Source organism: Monopterus albus, unplaced genomic scaffold (assembly GCF_001952655.1).
Source record: "Monopterus albus unplaced genomic scaffold, M_albus_1.0 scaffold77.1, whole genome shotgun sequence".
In the NCBI taxonomy this organism is placed as follows: Eukaryota; Metazoa; Chordata; class Actinopteri; order Synbranchiformes; family Synbranchidae; genus Monopterus; species Monopterus albus.
Window position 1 is genome coordinate 519,338 of NW_018127957.1, and position 8,249 is coordinate 527,586.

Genomic DNA, 8,249 nt, shown 5'->3' on the forward strand with positions numbered 1-8,249 from the left:
CATTTTCCAGGTGAGAAAGGGAATAGTGGAGGGCAGCTGCGATGGTGTCTGAGGTGGCCCTGTTGGGCCGGTAGGCATACTGCAGGGCTCAGCTGGGCATGTTATGTTAATGTCTTGAAACTGTTTTAATCACTTGTTTTAGGCTACTTAAGACAATAACTCATACTGTCACACAACTGACTGATAGATCTCATTTCTAACATTTTACTGATAACATCTACTTTTATAAAAAATATAAAATACAAAGCATTTATCTTCACCTGATAATAACCTTAACTAAGTATCTACAGCCACATTTTGTTAGCTTAAGAGAAGGATTATCTTCCTTATTGTAATAAATCAAATTTAACATGTTCCTAGTAGTAACATGTTTTAACATCTTGAAATGAAACAAACAGTTTCGGCATTTCTTTGATTAGAACATCCCAAAACAGTATAAATGTCTCATGTTTTCTCCTGTTTGAACTGGCCACAACAGCCAGAATGTGACACATTTCAGAATCCTCTAGTATATGTATCTATGGACACTACTATACGCTGCCATATTCTGCTCTGTCAGTACAAGCGTGAGAGTAACATTCTGCAGTTATATTGAGACTGTGATGGACAATGATAACCCAGTCAGTCTTGATGTAGTTTCTGTCTGTGTCTATTTGTTAACCTAAATGGACTGGAACCAACCAAGCTCACTGCATGGTTGGTGACACAAAGAGGAGCCGGCTGACCCAACCAAGCTTCGAGTACAATTGGCGCAGCAGGGGGCTGAATGGAGAAAGCAGGAATCTAGTCAAGTTCATGCAAGCCCTAAATCCTTTTTGTTGATGGCAACTGAAGGCATTCTGTTGTTTCCTCTTAGTATCTAGTAAAGCCATAAGACTCAGTGGTAATTAAATTCCCCAGATCTAATGCACAAATAGCTTATATGGACATTTCCAGAATTAAGCCATTTGGCACGTGTTTTACGCCAGATGCCCTTCCTGACGCAACCCTGACTCAAACCCGGGCTGCAGCAGCGAGAGCATTGCACCTTAAACACTAGCTTACCAGGGATGGCTTTCTTTCTTTCTTTCTTTCTGGAAACCATTCAAATTACTTTTTTAGAAGGAGCAAATTTGAATATGGCCCATATCATCACATTTCCAAAACATTTTTACTCACCTTTGAGAATAATTGATAGCAACATGGGTTTGTAAGTCTTAGGTAGTTCATTTGTTAGCTCTTGTAGGGAGGGGCGTGTGAAATGAAGGCCAAAGTTTTCGACAGGCAACACAATGCAATATCACATTCCTGGATGACTGACTGTATTGACATTTTATCTCTGGCCAACGTGGCCTCTTTTTATAAAGATAGTTAGCCAAAAAGATAAAAGGGGGTCTGAAGCATCAGGCGCTATGCGGAAACTAATGAGCTTTATGAACGTACAAGCGTTTAAATGCTTTCTAGTATAAACTAAAAATTATAATATTCACCTGAAAATCAGCATAATTTGTAACCTTTAAATTTTCCTAGTTAACAACTGTTAGCATGATTTATTTGTTTGTTTGTTTTGTTTTTATGACACAGCCAACAGGCTTCAGTCTATTTTCCCTAATTTGTTATGATATTATTTGTAAAGCCTAACTTGAGTTTTAACCTGTACTGCTACTACTAGTACTCCTCTTATACATGTGCAGTGGAGCTGTGTCTGTACATTAATGGGATGTGGACTGTATGTTTAATGTATTCACTAGAATTGCTTGTGACTGTGATTGAGTTTATTTTTACCCCAGAGCAGCAGGCTACAGCGCAGAACAGCAACCCTGTTGGTTATTGAGAAAGTGGATGTATGAAAACTCTTCAAAAGGATAATGACACAAGCAAGCACATGTGCATGTGTGGGCTGGTATCACACATGTTTTGAGGACATAAATCTGTGGCAAGTCACCAAAACTGAAATCATTACATTTTTAAGTGTTAAGTCTTTAGGAAATTAATATAAGTCGATGTTATGCCTCCTAAAGTGATAGAAGCATGACTCGGTCGGTCGGTGTGTGTGTGTGTGTGTGTGTGTGGGTGCTGTTAATGCTGGCCCACACAATAGCCCCACATCATGGTCAACTTATATTTTTTATGGCCACAATAAAAGCTTACTGAACCAGATTGTGAGTGCAAACACCACGTGCTAAACAAAAGCAAGTGAAGAGGAGTGAAACTGTGAGTTACAGTGTCCCTGGGATGTGAAACACGCAATTTCTTTAGTGGTGGGAAGATACTATATATAGTGAATTGTGTGTGTTTTTGTCTTCTTCACTGTACGAATACACACCAGTGCTCTGGACCTAATCACAGTTTTCTCTTGGTCAGCATCCCAACAATCTCAGTGCTCCTTGCACAGCAGATTGAAGCCATTGACTTACTGCGGATCAAAACCAATTATATCTGATCACCAACACAAATGGAGACAGGGGAGCAAGGGAGAGAGAGGAAGGGGCCACTGAAGGAGAAAAGAGCGCATTCCAGTAACATTTTAGATTATAGCATGAAACAGTGAGGTAGTAGTAAGTCACAGGTGGGTAAACCGTAATTAGCTTGCATCCTTGACATTTATTACAGGTTTCTTTTTTTTCACAGAAAAATTGGTCATATGTAAAATCATAATCTGCACTGCATGAAAAATTTAATTGCACAATTCTTGTAGGAAACAATAGGTGCAGGTGCATATCATTGTGTCTACATGCTGAGCCTTCAGTCCCCGTCAGGAAGCTTTTCATCACTCAAGACAGTTAGACAGTAAGACACAGATAGAGACACTGCTGGCCCCCAGCTTTCAAGGAAGAATGCATTAAAATTCTGAAATGATGATGGCGCTAGATGCCAGGGAGGTGTAATAAATGTCTGCAACAGATTTTCACTGAAACCAACAATGTCGACCACAGTAACAGAACAGTTTGGGGCTCACTAAAGTCAGCAGGATTTATTCACTGAGAACCATGAATATCTGTATGAAACTTCAAGACAAGCCAGATACTCATTCCTAGTTAAAAATAGTTTTTTAAAAAGTACTGCTCTTGAATACTAACTCCCAATATAAAACCCATTATCATTTTACATAAGTTATGTTCACATTCTGCAATGGATTGGCGACCTGTCCAGGGTGTACCCCACCTTCGTCAGCAGGGATTTGCCACCCCCCCCACTCCCCCACGTTCACATTTAAAGCTGCACTCTGGATTTTTCATGTAAACAAAGAAAACTCATTGTGTATCCTTCTGCTAAATGTGTTGAGCATTATTGTAATTGTTTAAACTGTAAATTGAATGTAGATATTGTTCCTCATAATACGTTTGAAAATCACTAGCAGTTTTCTTCCTTGCCATTGCTGGCACATTGTTACATATCACTGTTACAAAGCCGTTGTCTGGCATTTGTCAGGTAGCTGCTAATGTTGCTCTGTGTCTGTCTGATGTATAAATAGGTAATTAATTGTTCACGAAACATTTTTATAAGCAGACACCAAAAAATGCTATATATTAAAAACAAAAATGGTTTAATAAAAATAAAAAAAAATCACACCAAGAATAAACACAGTTTTTAATTATAAACTGGAAGTGTGTAAAAATATAGAGTCCAGAAAATGACATTTTCTTTCGGCAGGGCCATGTGTGCATCGCTGCTCTGCTGAGTTCTTGCTTTGTACTTGTTTGCCATTTGTTTTTCTGTTCTGATGACACAAGATTTACAGGAATTTGTTTTGGAGTTGGAGGAGTAATAGAGCAGGGTAATGAGTGTTTTTACAAACAGACCCAAGGCCTTATCAGCAGGCCGTGTGTATTCCTAGTTAGTGTGGGACATTTTGTTCTCCTGGGTCATGTTGGGAGAAACAACATGTCACTGTCTCGGAACACAAACAAGGTGTAATCAGAACACAGAGGGGTTAGACCGATATATCTGTCAATACAGCAGATTAAAATAGAGTACCAAGCCAGCTTTCTTTAACAGTTCCCCAGCTATGACAGGGTTATTTCACCACTGATTTTATGCTACTGCTGAGCTGCAGGGGTGGATTTAGAAAGTTTTCAATGGGGGGGCCGACAGTGGCACAGCTGTGAACAAGGGGTGCACATTCTTAAATGTGTTAAGACTGACATTTAAAGCTTGGGTTATTAGCAATAACAGACACATTATTAATAATTACATGTTTATTTAGTGTAATAAATGGACCATAAAACTAAATATTAAACATTTAAAAATAAAATAATACCAATGATTAGCTGCTACTGTAGCTCCAAATTGCCTATTGCCTGAAAAATTAATTGCATATGATGATGATTTTTAAATAAAATAAACTAGTATTCAGTTTGTGGCTATAGATATGAATATGGTCAAACAGTGTTGGTGCATGTCAGGATGCATGTGGGGAGCCTACTTCCAGGATGCAGCCAGAGGTGATCTGCAGCCAGTATTTGGGAATCCAAATCCACATTAAACATTTACACATAAGACATGAAAGCAGCTCATGACTCAAGATAAATACCAACCACCCTGCAGACGTCTCCGCTGATCCTGTTACGCAGCAGGTTGTTAGGTATTTTTAGTCAGATAGAAATTGGATAGATACTTTATGTATTAGAAATGCTTAGTGAAGATAGGATGTCTAGTTAAACTGTTAAATGCTTAGTCATGCTTATGAGTTTCTACAGGGTACATCTGGTCAAGGATAACTAGAGAGAAGAGTTGATGACTGTCAGCAGACAGGGTGTTTAATATTATTATGATGTGTATAACTGTAGCCTTAGCCATAATATTTTCTTATGTTTAATGTCATGACATGTCACTAGAGGTCATGAGAATGTTTTTAGTTACACACCACTTAATCAACACACACACACACACATTGATTTGCTTCATGTTTTGACTACTGCTATGACCAGCTGCAAAGCTGGTAACAGAGACGTCTCGGTTGACGTTCCTGTGTAGTATGGGGCTAGCCCAACCGAGGGGATATAATGTATAGGCCTGGTGGGTTCAGGGTCTTTCATCTTACATCTGCCTGCGTGCAGGTTGGAGGTGCAAGATGCCTGAGCGTGTAATGTGATCCTTTGAATAAATCAGCACTGTTTTGAAGTTACTTGGACTGTCTCGTCTCTCAGAGTCAGTATGGTAAAAAGTACCGGGTACAACAAGGTAAAGTTAGTCTGACCTCACTGCGGCTGCTACCGCTGTTACAGTATCTTCAAACAAACAAACTTTCACATAGACATACCTTCATTATCACCATGGGGATATACAGTATGTCTGTTTTTGCATTTTATGGCGATTTGAGCAGCTTTGAAAGCAGCTGTAGATGGAGATAAAGGAGCTATAAATAAAGATATACTGTAGATATTCATGTGCAGTACTTCTACATAAATCGTTTTGTCACTGCCAATCTAGGAATGGAGAACATAACTGGCAGGAGAAGAAGATACAGGGAAAGAATCTTTCATACATTTCCATGTCCTGACACCAGTGACATCAGTCAGTCAGGTTTCCACCCGGCTCTTTAAAGGGGATGAGAGGAGCTGGTTGGACTGGACATGACTGGCTCCACCTGCTCACCCTGTATTCCTCTCTAATAATGTATTCTGCCTCTCCTCCGCAGTGCACCCAGCAAGGCCTGGCTGCGCACCAAACAGTGCTGTTCATGTGGTCACCAATATTGTAAAACAATGCTGAACACACCTATATGTGCCTTCTGGAGTTAAAACATGAGTTTAGCACTGTGCCCTGTTGCAGGGACATAGAGGCCCTAGATGTGAAATAGCAGACAAATTCCTGGCTAGGGATCCATGTCTGAAAGGGGCTTTGTAGTCATTGTATTGATTTTTCCAGCAAAAAAGGGCAGCAGGTCAAAGAGGTTCTAATACAAACACTACAAATACTGTCTGACTCTTAGAAGGGGGTCATCAAAGGGGATCAAATTGATTCTGGGGAGGCTTGTTCCACCACTGGTCAGCCTGCTGGCCCCAAATTGACACTCTTAGGAACTTACGGACCCATAACAGAACTTGTACCCCTTGTCTGGAGCTCTGCCTTTGTTTCCACATCACTAATCATTTTGAAAACAGAAGCTAAATTTTGGTTCCCCTCAGGAGCTAGTACTAAGTCAAGTTCCAGGTACTCGAGGGGGCAGAGGGTGGGTGGTAGCAGCGCTGTGTCCATGACGGGTTAAACATAAACATCACCTCTCAAATATTAGCATAAAACATGGTGTGTGAATATACACTCATACTGATGTGGCCTGGTGAAATTAAACCAGTGCAGGACACAACAATGTCTTTTGGGTGTTTTATTCTGAATATAAATAATTGGGGTTTCCTCCAAACAAAATATAAAAGGAACAAAACAATGAATTAAACAACAGTCAACCCTGTCCCTCTCTCATTCGGTGCGGGGCGTTTATGACCGCGCCCTTGCCGTGAAGTACAACAGAAAAATGCTCTTCCGTGAAAGTAAGGAATACAGAAAATCCAGAAATAACTGTGATGGCACATGTACAGAAAGTCCGTCTGCAGTAATCGATGCACGACACACTCCGCAAATCCCACGGGTCACACGCTGGGACTAAGATTACAAACTCGCGGTGTAAAAGATTTCCCTTCAACAACCGGTACAGAACTTCCGCTGAAATACCGCTTCAGTCAGGTGAACACACATGGCTTTTTTTGTTTCCCAGAATCCACTGGATTGATACCCAGCATCCTCTACGTTCCCAGGGTTACTTCTCTAAAAGCGGTAGTACCCCTTTTTCCATATCCAAGTCTAACAGGTGCATTTCCACCCGGCTACACTGATTTTTCACAAGTGGACCGCGGGTGAAGCAAGAACGATGTCACATTTGTGCAAGGCTGTCTGTTACTGGCAGATTTAGTGGCACGCATGATTAAGCATTGTGGTTACTGTGTCAGAAACCGCGCGCGATGCGGCCGAAAAGTGTTAGGTGAACTCAATTAAATAACCAGACGACGAAGTGTAAAACAAAACTGTCTCTTTATTAAGAGAACTAACGTAGAACAAAACAAAAAAAATCATACAAGACACGGTGAAAAACACAAAACTCACATGTCCTTATTAGCAGTCCGAGGTCAGAGCCAGCAAACACATACAAGAGCGGTGATCCAAAATATGTTGTCCAAAGATAAGTCCGTTAAGCCGATACACCTAGAAGCAGTCCTAGTTTTGAGGGCAAGGCAGAACAGAATAATCCAAAGAAACAGTCCGGGTCAGAAACACAAATACCGTAAATAGTGCTGGAAAGTCGGAGCTGGGTCCAGAACAATCTGGTAATGGGTGAAGGCTGCTTATAACGTGGTGCAAACTAATCGGGAGCAGGTGAATCTAATGTGAGTGATTAAGAACATAAAAAGACCGAAACTAAGGTGAAACAAAAACAGGAAGTAACGTCAAAATAAAAGCCGGACAGGAAGCAGCGGAACCGAATCATGACATACTGACTTGATGTCCTCTGCTTAGCTGAGTGTGTGTGTGTGAGGAGCACAGCCTCACCTCCAAAACTAGGAAAAATACATAGAGTGGAAAAGCAAAGCTATGGAAGCCCATTCCCGCCAGTTACTCCGACTTAGCTAAGTCGAAATTCTGACATAGCTAAGTCGAAATTCCGACATAGCTAAGTAGAAATAATGACTTAAGTAAATCTAAGTAGAAATTCTAATTTAGCTATGTCAGAATTTCGACTTAGCTAAGTCGGAATAACTACATAGCTAAATCGAAATTCCGACTTATATATGTCGAAATTCCTACATAGCTCAAAGTATCTTGACGTAAGCCTGTCAAGCGGAAGTAGTTATTCTTCTTCCTGTTTAGTTGTTTTTGGCGCGGAGACAGAGAGCTGCAGCACCCTTTACCGTAGCGTAGCGTGCACTGGATAACAAACAGCCATTGGAATTCACTCAAAACGGACCCACGCCTGAAATAATCTTCAATTATTCCATCCATCTGAACTGTGTGCTGTGAAAGGTGCTGTAGCGTTAGCTCTCAGTCTCCGCAACAAAACACAAAGAAGAATAACTACTTAACTTTACTGCTGCCACAAAAGATGTAGCTAAGAAATCACTACATTTTTCCACTTGCCAAAGATTTTAACAAACCAATCATCAATGTAAATTTTAATTTCCTAATGGTCAGCCATCTCCTCTGATAAAATTTCAACCCTGTCAACAGAGCCATCAGGAGCAGTATTATTTAAGATGTAAGTACAACACTGTTGCCCA